This window comes from Monodelphis domestica, chromosome 4 (assembly GCF_027887165.1).
Source record: "Monodelphis domestica isolate mMonDom1 chromosome 4, mMonDom1.pri, whole genome shotgun sequence".
In the NCBI taxonomy this organism is placed as follows: domain Eukaryota; kingdom Metazoa; phylum Chordata; class Mammalia; order Didelphimorphia; family Didelphidae; genus Monodelphis; species Monodelphis domestica.
In genome coordinates this window covers 274,069,421-274,083,406 of record NC_077230.1, presented here as the reverse complement: position 1 = coordinate 274,083,406, position 13,986 = coordinate 274,069,421, and positions in this window count along the sequence as shown.

Below are 13,986 nucleotides of genomic sequence, written 5' to 3'. Positions count from 1 at the left end.
ATACTAATATTGTATCTCTATCCCATTGAGATCAGAATTGGGGGCAAGGATCTACTTGCACAGAAAGTATTTTTAGCAGCTTTAGTCAAAGAACTGGAAATGGAGGGAGCATTCATCACTTCAGGAATGAATTAAAAAGTTGTGATATTTAATTGTAATGGAATACTATTGGAGAATAAGAAATGATGAACAGGATAAAATAAAAAAAAGCCTAGAAAAACTTATATGCAAAGTGAAGTGAGCAGAACCAGGAGAATAGTATATACAGTAACAGAAATATTATAACATGAACAACTTTGAAGGATTAAGCTATTAATTTCAAAACAAGATCCCAACCTAAATCATAAATAGCTTCATCTGAAAAACAAAAATTATTAACAAAACAAAAGCCAGCTATCACATCACCCATACATGGGATCATCTGTTATAGCAAATGGAGAAGTTTTAAATGCTGTGGCTAAGTTAACTTTCCTTAGCAATATACTTTCCAGTTCCACTGGGTATGATGAAGCTGGAACAATTTGGTTTTGGAAAGTATGTGGTCCTAGCAACAGATTATGTCTGCTGCCTAAGGAACAATATAGTTAAATATAGGCCTGGTAATGTATGTTTACTGAAACCAGATAGGTTAAGCTGATAAAATTAAATGCTGATAGGAACATGGAGAAATAGGCCTAATATTACATTGCTAGAGCAGGTGTGAATTGTGTTTTTTTTTTTAAAAACAAGATGGAAATATACATCAAGAGTTATAAAGCTATACATAGTCATTGGCCTAGGAATCCCATTACTAGGATCAGGTCCTAAGGGCAATGCTGTGTATGTATAAAATATTCATAAAAACATTATTTGTAATGACAAAATAACTGTAAATAACACAAATGCAATGATTGGGAGAAGTGGCTGAATAGATTGTGAAATCTGAATGTAATGGATTGTATAATGTTATTAGAAATGACAAATATTGGAAATATAAAGAAAATATGGGGAATATATAAAGGAATAAAAAGAGAAAATCATAAAATCTAGCAAAAAAATATCAAAATAAAAAATCCAAAGAGAACTCAAATGCAGAAGACATTTATATTCGCACACCCTTATAATTTACATATTTTAAACAAATTATAAGCAATGTGAAGTTTGTGGTTTTATACATCATTTTTAATGTATCTGTTTAAGTGTTTTTTTGTGGTAGTTGGTGGTTATTATGTATAAAATAAATTGTCAAAAATATTTACCTGATGACCTCAAATTCACAATTAACTACTAAACATCTCTATAAGCGTGCCACAAAATTATAATTATCAAGCTTAAACCTGCAGAAAAGATAAGAGAATATACCTTTTCCTGCTCCTAGAGGTCAAGGTCCATTGGTATAGGATTTTGCATATAAAATCAGATTTTTAAAAAATATGTTCATAGTTTTGCTGGATTTTTTTCCCTTTTCCCTCTTTGTGATAGGATAGCAAAGAAGTGTAAAGTGGATGGCCATCATTTGGTAATGGCTAAATATTTGTGGTACCTTTACATAATTCAATTTTACTGTGCCTTAAGAAATTATAAACTTGAGGAATACAAAGCATGGAAAACCTATAGTGATAATGAGAAGTAATTAAAATTAAGAAAATAAAAGGAATATAAATAATAATAACAAAACAATAGAAATGGAATATGCCAAAATTATAATGCTACAACTTGAATCCAAAAAAAAAAAAGATAGGTGATATATTTCCTCACTTCTTTGCATAGTTTTGCAAGGATTAGTGTGGAACACTGCATATAACATGAAACTAAGTAATATAAAACACATTATAATTAAGATATATATTAAAATTTTTAACCGGTTTATATCAGGAAAATGGTAATTCACTGGTTGAATCCTAACAAAAATCTTTCCATTTTCATTGATGGATGGTGTTGAAAACATTGTCAATGGTGCAGTTTTTCCATTTGACTCTCTAGCATATATCTGTCTTTATGAGGAACCTTTTTTAGCTATAAGTCATTAAAAATAAGTATTACCTATGAATGACAACTATTATCAACAAAGCAAGGATCCAGGACAATTTCAAGGGACTCATGATGAAAAAAGGATATTCACTGCCATAAAAAGAGCAGACAAAGTGTGAATGCATATTAAAGCATATCTTTCTTCATTTGATTTCTTCCAGAATGGTTTTCTAGTGTAAGCAATATGTGTCTTGTTTCACAACATGAAAAACAAGAAAGAGTGTATTATGTGATAATGTGTATACAACCTTTATCATATTTCCTGCCTTCTTGGGGAAGGAGGAGTGGGAGGAAAGTGGGGGGACAGTATGTGATAGATATTTGAACATGACTAATTTGATTATCTCTAGGATGAGCATATTTGTTAAAACTTATTACATATTTATGACATATAATGTAGTGATTATTGTTATGTAATACATTATATTGTTATGTGTATATATAAACATAAATAGTAACTAAAATGCTTATTATTAAAATAAACTGAATGTAAATAGTTCAGACCACCAAACTATTTTTATCACAAATAATTAATCCAATATTACATCATACTGTTAAAAAATAATTTACAGTGTGCACCAATTGATAACATTTTATCATAGATAAAGCTTTTTCTTTGTACCATTAAGAAATAGAATGAGAACTATGATCCACACATTGGACAGTCATGATTACCAGGAACAGATGATGAGGAATGTTACCCACCTCTGGAGAAAGAGGGATAGAGTAAATAAGAAGAATGATACATTCTTTAAGTGGGAATTTGTTTTGCTTAACTATGCTTATTTGTTACAAGGATTTCAGTGGCAGGGGAGGCTTCAGTGGAGAAGGGAGAAGTGGAATGAAGGACAGCAGTATCCTTTTCACATCACAACTTTCTCCATTGCAGTTTTGATACACAGCAGCTCAGCATAAGAAACTAAAGAGGAATTTGGAGAGAGTTTTGTTAAACCTTCTGACAATACACAAAGGCCAGCAGATGACATAGAAAAATTTTAATGCATATAATATATGTATATTTTTGTATTATATCAATATATTCTATATTTTAATATCATACATATACCCATTTTTTTTTACTTTAAATACTTCATCAGAGAAAATGAAACAATTCAGACATTTTCTGGTTTGAAGTGACAAAAAGTTTACCCAGATTTTCCAGATCCCCAGGGTACTCCCTTGATGAGGAAGGACTAATCTTATCTTTTTCACATTTGAGTAATATTCAATTCCATCTGCTAAATCACTCCAATCCTAGGAAGCATGGGGGTTTGAACTCAAGCAGCCTATGAGGGAGTTGAGATGTGAGGTCTGGGGAAAGAAAATGCTCTTGATGTTTGCAGGCTGTTAGTTACCTAATGCTGAAAGGGAAGCCAACTTATGTTATGTCCTGGTCCCCCCCCTCCCTTTCTGTATATATGTATATTTTATATATATAATACTAATGATGATGACATTACTGTCACTTATATAGCCTTTAAGGTTTGCATAGTGCTTTACATTCATTATCTTATCTGATCCTCACAACACTCTTGATTTGCTTTTACTTAGAAGTGGGGAGCTTATTTACTTGTACTTTTGGAGAACTGAGCTTAGTCTTAAAGTGATAAGAAAATTACCTTTGTCCATTAAGATTTCTTTCACATACAAAGTCTTTTTCCCTTAGAACTGACAATAATAAAACTAGTTCTAGTTCCTCATTTGACTATTTTAATCCTTTCTCTCCTTTCCTAATTTTCTCTGCATGAGGTAAAACCTATTTTATTACCATTTATTTCTCTTATAAAACTTTTATTATCCATATTTTGGAGAAAAGGTTTTATGTAATCAATAGATTGAAATTCTATTTAAAAACATTGTTCATATCTCTTGACCTTATCTATCAGAGAATGACTCTTAGTTTATTTGTATTAATTCTATATACATTTTTAATATAAATTCATTATAAATATATTAACTTTATATATTTTGAAAAAATTAGGAAAGATTTCAAAAATTGAACATCTTATACCATATTTTTAAATAATTTCTTAATGGATACATGATATATGTAAAAGATTTTCCCATAAACAAGACTACAAAAAATGGAAGCAGGTAATTTTCACAACTTTAGATAGAGAGATTTGTCATACCTGTGACTTAGTGATGACCATGAAAACAAAATGCATAACTTTGAATATCTGATATTAGATTGTTTATGCACAAACAAAATCAATGCAGTCAGAATGCTAATAAAAGTGGTTTGGGTAAAATAATCTTTGCTTTACCAATTTTGGTAAAGGTTTAATCTTCAAAATCTGTAGGTATTGACATTACTCTAGTAATGAAGAATCATTTCTAAGTATAAAATGATTAAACTATATAAAGTTTGAAATGAAAGAAATAGAAACTATGTACTATAATATGGCCTATGATCATGATCTCTGAACTATGATCTGCAAAAATATTTAAAAATCATGATGATCAAAGATATGCAATTTAGAAAAATTCCAAGTATTTCCCCCAACTCTTTCCAGTTGGCAAAGATGAGAGACAGACAGACAGACAGAAAGACAGGGAAACTAAATGCTAAAAGTGTTGTGGGAAAGGCTGAACTATTATTTTATTGCTCATGGAACTGTGAAGTAGCCAAAGTAGAGGCAGAATAATGCCCTTGAAAAAGACACTAATTTCTGTGTCAGAGGACCTTGGTTCAAATCTTGTCTCTATCATTATGCTTCTAAACTCAAACAAGTTCCAATTTCTGGGCCTTGGGAACTTGCTCTATAATGAGGATGTTGAACTGTATGACCTCTAATATTCTTTTTAGTTCTAAATTTATGATTTTATTATTCTACTCTGAAGAGCAAGGAAGAATTAAGAAATATTTGACTCAGCCATGCCACCTATGAATTCATGTGCTAAACAGTATTTTGACCCCAAGAAAATAGCCACAAAATCATAGCAATATATTTTTTAACAGAAGACTGAGAGTAAAGTGTACATCCAGCACCTGGGAAATGATTGGAAAAATAATAATCTATGAATGTTACCCCTGTGCCATCTCCACTAATAGGATTCACCCAAATCTGATTCAACCTCAGAGTGTCCTCAAAAATCATCTTTGGTTTGTTCCCCCAGCTAGAAATTCAATCATTCAATTAGCAAGAATATATCTCTATGCAGGCACTGTGCCTGATATAAGATAAAAGGTTACAAAGTATTGTGTGATGTAACATTTTCAGAGATAAGGAAATACAAGTTACATACAAAATGAGAAAAAAAATGATGGTAGGAAAGAGTTATCGACTAGAAGAATCAGAAAAAAACCCTTGAAAATTTGAGATTCTTCCCCCCTAAACACTCTCTCTCCCATCTATTCTCAAAACTCTTTGATTCTTCAGTTTCACTTACCATCTTCATTACAAAGTGAGATAGGTGGGGATACATATTGTTTTAAGCTTACTTTGTATCCCTAGCACTTCGCACAATGCATGGCATATAGTAAATTTTGCTTTTTGATTAAGTGTTGATCATGGGACCTCAAAACCATTATACCTACAGACTATAAATATTAGAGATGTGGTAGATAAATTCAGTGTTAAAGCCATACCCCTGCTGAAGACAGAAAAGGACCCAGGCACTGCCTTCTTCCTGAACCCAAGAAGATGGAAATCATAGTCTTACTTAGACAGAGGTGGGCCAGATTCCAGATCAGATAGCTCCTCGTGCCCCACATGAGGCTATTCATTCTTATATTTAGATAGCAACCACACATAAAGTCTGCACAAAGGATAAAATGGTCAAGATGTTCTTACTGGGTCTCTCTCTATTCTGCCTTTTGAGGGGTAAGTCTTGGGATGCTGTGTGGGTTTATGGTCCCGGGGAATCTCTCATATTTACTCCAAGCCCATACCTGAATATCAGATGAGATAATAGAAAAAGGCTTCACATTTTCCTCAGACCCCTCTCTTCTTTGGGATCCTAGGCTTCTTCCCTTAACTTTCCCTAGGTCCAGATGTCATTGAGAATTGAGACACACCCCACTTATGGTTGGACAAGAGTGAGCAATCTGAAGGTAACGTAACACATTCTATGTTGTCTTCAAGGTGGGGAGCCAAAGTTCGGTAGATCCAGAAGGGAAGTTGTGTGTAGTACCTGTGAACATTTTAAAAGAGGCGCCTGCTACAAGAATGAGGGTACCTGTGTAACGAAGGAGGCTGCTGGATGCAGAACCCGGTCTTACTATTCATATACTAACACAGTTAATGGTAAGGAAGTCAGTACACCAGACTCTCCTGCCCCTGCTAACCGGGATAGTGGAGTCTATGGGTTTGTGGGTGAGGTCCCAACTGTGGAATGAAATCCTGGGTGGGTGTGGATAGGGGGTAGCTACCAAGTAAGAAGGAGAGTAGCTATAACTTATCACTACATAGAGCTATAAGTTTCCTGACATCAGTGAGAGGTAGATATAAGAGAAATTAATTATTATCCCTATTTCATAGGTGAGGAAAATGAAACTCAGGTAGATTAAGGCACTTGACCAAAGTCCCATAGTTATAATATGCCTGAGAATGCTCCTATTCTATGTCTCTAAGTTTCAAATATAGGGTGGCAGATTCTGGGATGGAATTCCTCTCTAAGAGCTTATGATCTGGAGCTGAGAGAGACTCTTCAAAGGTGAATGCTTCTCCCTTCCTAGGGTGGTCCTATACTCATACTAAACTGGACTGTGTTGAAAATTGCGGAGAGACTGTAGAATTCCTGGCTGCCTATCATGTGGTAAACATATGCTGTTCAGGTAGAAATAAATGCAATGAAGATTATTCATTAGCATAATTGTTCAATAGAAGTCGAGTGGGGTACAACATGCTCCATCCCATAACTGTAATAGCTTTGTTTTCTCACTCACACTCATCTCCACCTCCATCTCCTTCACCCCACAGACCTCCCTGTCTACTCTTAGGCCTGCTCCTCCTTAGGGCCATGATTGACCCAATGATTAAAGATCAAACATACACAGATGGGTTTAAATGGAAGAGACTATGTATTGCCTTGAAACTTGACAATGTTAAGTTTTTGTTGCTTGTTTTATGTTACCCTTTCCCTTCATTTCCAAGTAAAATATTCTTTAAGCTTTCTTTGCTTCAGTTGAATAAAGGCAAAAATCATTTTCATTCATGCCTGGGCCAGAAGAGCTGTGGATCACCTGGATACCATACACTTGGGGACTTGGGGAGGGTGGCAGAGCCTGAGGTCACCAATTAAGTCTGGGTAAGGACTTAAGAAGTAAGGAAAGCACACCTTAGTTTTGCCTGAATCTGGGGTTAGGCTATGACTGTTTTCCCCTCCTAAAGTAATATATTTCATTTCAAGGCTTTGATAAATATATAGAACATATAGACATGGTGCTATGAGAAATGAAAGAAAGTAAGGGTTGGCAGAAAGAGGGAGACCTTATCACTGTCACCCTTGTCATCCTCTGTTCTCCTCTGAGTCATTACTAGAATGACATGGGAGTTGCAGCATTATGCCTGGTTGAGTGGTGAGGCATAATGGTCTTCCCACAACCAATACAACCCACATTTCATGGATTAAACCTTAGATGCAATGTATGAAGATGGAAGTAAAAAGGGATAACCAACAGGCCAGGCCATCCTGCTGTGAGGCAGCCAGTGTAGCAAGATTACATTTGCAGCTGATGACAGTTTCATTTATTAAATGTTAAACCAGGTCATTTCTTGGAGTGTTTTTCTCTAGTATTTTGCTTGGCAATCACAACTCTCATGGATTCAACTATGATTTTTATGCTGATGATTCTCATGACTTATTTGTTGAAACCAAACTACTATTCTGTCTTCTATATTTCTCCTAACCTCTTTGGCTACATCTCCAAGCACAAAATGGGCATCTCAAGCTGTATGTCTAATAGACATTTTATATTTAACACATTTACTTTACTAACACATGAACTTTCTCTATTTACCTAAAAATCCTCAGCCTTATTACTGAAATTTCATGACTAATTTGGGCTCCACTATCTTCCTTGTCACATAGGATCCCAAGTGAGGATACTGTTAGCTCCTCACTCTCTTCCAGCTCCCATGTCTAATCTGTTGTCAACTCCTTTTGATTCGCTTCCTCACACACACCTCTCTTATCTCTAACTCTGCCCACACTTTGGTGTATGCCCTCATTACCTCAGACCTGAACTACTTCAAGAGCCTTTTGCTTGATCTCTCTACCTCAAATCTCCATTTTCTATAGTCCACCTTCCACATAGCTGTCAATTGAATCTTCCTAAAGAGCAAGTATTTCCATGTCATCTTCCCCTTCCTCTGTGCCATCACCACATTCAATCACATCCAGTGACTTTCAATTAACTCCAAGATCCCATGTACATTCCTCTGTTGGGTTTCAAAGCACTTCAAAACTGCCCCTCTAGATTTCCAGACTTCTTACACCCTCCACTTTCCTCCTCCATGTACCCTGTGATGTAGTGACAATGGTCTCCTTAATGGTGCTCAAAAAAGACAAACCAGCTTTCCTCCTCTGGGCATTTTCACTGACTCTCCCATATGGTTGAAACTCCCTCCTTCTTTCTGCTTCTTGGCTTCTCTAGCTTTTTGTAAGTCTTAAGATCTCATCTTCCAGAACTTTTGCTTTGTCCTAATTAATTTTAGTGCCTTGCTTCTGAAATGATTACCAATTTATCACATATATGTATATGTTTAGATCTATTCTAATTTATATACAGTTGTTTACATGTTTACTAACCCATCACAATGTGACCTACTCAAAACTGAAAGTGTTTTTACCTTTATTTCTATATTTGTTATTTAATTCTGTGCTTGGCACACAATAGGCATGTAATAAATGCTTATTGACCATTGACTAATTGAGAAAATGACTGGATAATTTGTGACATATGAATATATTGGAATATCATAATGTCCAATTAAATAAAGGGACAATTTCATATAATTCTTGAAAAACTTATAAAAATTGATCTAGAGTGAAGAGAGTAGAACTAAGAAAACAATGTGTACAGTAACATAAGGAATTACAACTTTGAAACACCTAAGAACTTTGATCAAAGGAATAAGCAATGATGACTCCAGAGAACTAATGATGAAGCATGTTACCTCTCTCCTGACAGATGGGTTATAGATTCAAGGTACAGAGAAAGACAGACTTTTAGAAATTGTCACAACAGAGATGTGATCTGCTTGACTATTTTTCATTATAATATTTGTGGGAATGGGGTTGGGGGGTTCCAGGGACTTGAAGGATACTATCATTATTATTCCAAAAGAAAAGAGAAGAAAAATGAGCTATTGAAATAGTTTTTAAAAGCATTCACAGGAGAGAACAGAAGGTAATTCATAAGGAAGCACCAAATTGCATGGCAGCTTTGAAAATAATGTATTGAATAATTGATATACTTCTTTAAAAAGCAATAAGTGGATAAGAAAACTATGCATTCATACACAATCTTCTTTTATGTCCCTTGATTGAATGTGTATGCTCCTTTATTAATGTTGTTAAGTTTGAATATATATATATGCATATATAAACAAATATAGGTATACCTGCATATGTGGCAAGAGTATTTGCCTATATGTAGCACTATATGGTGTGTGTATATATTTGCATGTGTGTGATTTTTTTTATTTGAAAGAAAGCAGTGTAGCTACCTCTAGCTTCTTCATTCTACCCTTCTTCAAGGGAAATTTTTATTCCTATCAGAAAAGGAAACATGAAGTTGGGGCCAGAGATCACCACTTTATCATCCCCAAAGAAGAGTGGTATCAGTTTAGAAATATATCTGTCTATTCTCTTAAATATTCATAGTTTAGAGAAAATTATTTTGATGATCAGTCTAATTTCTGATCAATGTTCATTAATTGGGGGAAAGAGGATATATATTACATATATACATATATATGAGGCTTGACCCTTTCCCCTCCAAATTCCATAATAGACACATAATAGCACATAAAGTACTTAGCCTAGAAACCCATTTATTGAAATAAGTAGCAAAGTAAAAGTCAAAGAAGAATACATATCAAACAATACAGAATGAAGGAACTCTCCCATTAAGAGTGAAGTAACTCAGTTCTACCAAAGAAAAAGTCCTGTGTGGATAGAATTTATCCCCAGATCTCTCTTACCTAGCATCCTATTTGCATGTTTACCCTACATGCAACCTACTTTCAAACCTAGAAGAGGATAAAGTTTTGGTGTGACCATAACACTCTCCCCCCACCCCCACCCCCCCAAACATGACTGGTAAAGCTGACTGGGAGCTAGCCTGGTAAATTTACACACATGGTTTTACTTTTATTAGAAATATCATTTTTTTAACTTTTATCTTTTTATTTCTTCTATTTTAAGTGATTATTAATAAACTTTATACAATTTATACTTGGAGTTATTGATATTAATTTAAATTTTCCAGTCCTAGATCTAACCCAAGGGGAAGTTACACAAAATCTAATGTAATAATTTAGGAATGGAGACATTATGGAAATTGCCTAGTCATCTCATGCTGGCTTCTTCTCAGGATCTTTTCCTTTAGCAATGTGAAGTGGAATTGGCTTTGTCTATCTTCTCTCTTGAAACTGGAAGCCAAAAGCAGTGGAAATCTGAAGACACTTGAAAAGAAGAGAAGTAAATAAGCATGAATCTTGAAGAGAATTCAAGAGTCCTTTGCTCTCCAACTTCCATCACCTCCACTTCATCTCTCAATTAGATGCAGAACATTGATCTCTACCAATATAGAGGAAGTGCCTTTGGGACTAAGGTTACATATATAAATATATAAGTATATACACACATACATTTGAATCTCTGTGTGTAAAGGACTATGGGCCATTTTTCACTTCTCTTTTGCTATGGGTTGTGATAACCATGAAATAACATCACAATGGAAAGTATCACCTAGTGATGCACTTACTGGTGGTTAGTTTCTCCTGTACATTTTCTAGACTAAGAGAAACCAGAGTCAGTGGTGTGAACCATATTTCAGATCTTCCATCATGGTAATAAGAGCTAACATTGATGTTGCCATGAAATAAGGAAGTATAGCAGATCTAGGGGCCATGTGGAAATTATACATTTAGCTCTGAATCAAAAGGAGATTTCTGAGCTTGAGAGCCCTAAAAATAATACAAAATGTCTAATACAAGTTATGGACACAGGCATTTCCTTACTCTCTCTGTAAGTGAACACCTTTACCATGGGGACCCAGAGAAGTTTCTCTCCCAGCTGTATATGGCCATTTTTTGTTTTCTTATTAATTAGGAGTAATTGCAGATAATGACTGACACTTGTGACAAAGGGCAACTACTTCTGGGTCATCAGACTCCCCTTATAGACAATTTTACATTTTCTGTAGATGGCATAATAATCTCAGATCTGGGACAACTCATCTTAGGGAACCATTTCTGTATAACTACAGACCAGCATGTACACATAAAAACACAATAACACACATTCACGTCCACATGGATAGTACCTCTGAAGCCCTCTATCACAGCAAGTGATTTAAGCATTGGAATATACTTTTTGTGTATCAGCCTCAGTTATACTAACTGTTTTACAAGAGGAAAATGAAAGGGTAAAAGCAAGGAGATGAAGGATAGGGAACTTAGTTCAAGTTGTCCCATAGCAAGGGTGCAGGCATCTGACCATGTAAATGACTACTGAAAAGTCATAACGTTTACTCCAAAATCCAAGAGAGTTACTGTCCATTCTATGATCATAATAAGTTCATTTTTTATTTGCTTATCTGTCCTCTCACTGCTCAGACAACTGAGTTCTGTCCCACCTTTCACTTCCAGTCCTTCATCTAGTCTTTCCTCCTGTGAATTTATGTACTATGACAATAAATGCATTGATATTTCGTAATTGCATCACTTTTCTATATAGGGTAATTTCTGTAGCTTTTGGTTTTTCTCTTGATGTACCATTGGTTTGTATGAATCAATTATTTTAACTCTAGCATTTAGGAAATTTCTTAAGGCATTATAAGGTTTATTCCAGCATTTCATTTTTCTTTTCTAAATGATTTTCATTTTAGATATTTCTAAATTGTCATGAATAGCTGTTTTCTTTTCTTGTTGATGCTGCCATGAACACCTCTCATTCTCTTTTTATTCTGTTAAGTGACATGGTTGTTTCTCATTTGTATTGGTATAGTACTTAAATCCATACCCAATTCACAGGAAAAATAGTAGAGAAAAGTAAACAAATCTATAAAAGAAGGTAAGGTTATAAAATGAAGTGCTGGTATAACAAATTAAACCAGCCATGGAGACCTCTCAAGGCATCACATTTCTTAATTTGTGAAATTGTGATAATATTAGTATTATCTACTTCACAGAATTGTTTTGAGGTTATCATATAACATGGCGAATATATTTAAATATCATTAGAAATATCAATGTATTATATAAATACTCGTTTTTAATATATGAAGATCAATTAGGAACCACTAGATAGACATGCTTGTTAATAGTGAGCTAGGATACAGAGGACGGATCTTGGTCTGCATAACAATGATGGTTCTGATTGCTCAGCTACCTCAAAATCTCAGAAACACTCTTTTACTTGTATGGCACACCTAAATATGTTGAGAATGAAACAAAGTGAATGTATCACACCATTAATCAAGCCATATATAAAGTAGATGACAGGTTATGGAAATATGACTTTCTCAATAATGCTTTTTGATCTTACTCTTCCTTATATCTCAATAACCTCTGGTCTCTTCTTCTTTTTAAATGTCCAGCTTCACTCTAAGGATTACTCTTCCTCCACTATTTGTTGTAAATCTCTGTAATCTATAGCTGAGCAGAATAAGGAGAATAGTTGATATAGTAAGCAGTTATGTAGAGACAAAGCCTTTGAAAGGCTTAGGAAGTCTGATCAATCCAATGAATGATTGATTCCAGTTTAAGAATGCTTAAGAAATGCTATCCAACACCAGAAAGAGAGATAATAGATCAGAGTATTGTGAATTTTAGATTTACTCTGCCCTGCTTAGTCTAACAAACAGGAATGTCTATACCCCTACTTAAGGATTAAGTGTTGAGGAGGATGGCCTATGACAGACATATGCTAGCAAATGACAAATCAGAAACAACTGACAGGCCCTTGGGCTGTCTTAAGTCAAGCTTAGGCTACCATTGGTACATGTGATACACAGGAAGTGGTGTAAAAAAATAGTCTATATATTTTGTGTCACTTTCTCTCTTGGCATCTTTTCACAGAGAGGTGGCTCTGGCTCTCATTGGGCGTTGGAGGCTTCTTGGCATGGCTGAAGCTATTGTCTGGGTTTGACAGTGAGCGTCCTTAGTGAGGTGACTGGGAGAAGCTCAATATTTTGGGTCAGGTAAGTTGTCTTCCCTGAGCTCTCTTGGAGTTTAGGGTGATTCCTTTTTATCCTTTATTTTCCTAAAAATGTCATCCTCCTAGGAGGCCCCTTGTCTCAGAGGAGGCCTCATGGCTGAAAGGTCTCTGAACTCCCCTTGGCTCAGGCTAGGCCAAAGAAATCTTATGCCATTTTCCCTCTATCTTCTTTTTAATTCCTTCCCTCTATATTGATTAAACCACCATAAAATTCCCAAACTGACTTGAGTATTTTTTATTGGGATTTGAATTAATCCCTGGCAACCATAATGATAATATATTAGTCAAAAACCCTAAATTTACCACTTTCAGTATGAATTAAGATGTCTCTCTTTCCCATTCTATGATTTTACACACACAATGAATATATGAGAGTGCACTCAAAACTCAGAAAAACACTGGTCACTCTAAGTCTTAAGGCAGACATCCATATCTGAAAGAATGGTATATTAACTCCAAAATTCAAAATAAAACCTGTAAGCCAGGGATCTATCCATAATCAGTTGGTGTAACTTCACTACATACTATTCCAGGGGTATGCTCACAATTTTCATGAGCATCAGTCAAACAATAATCAGATAA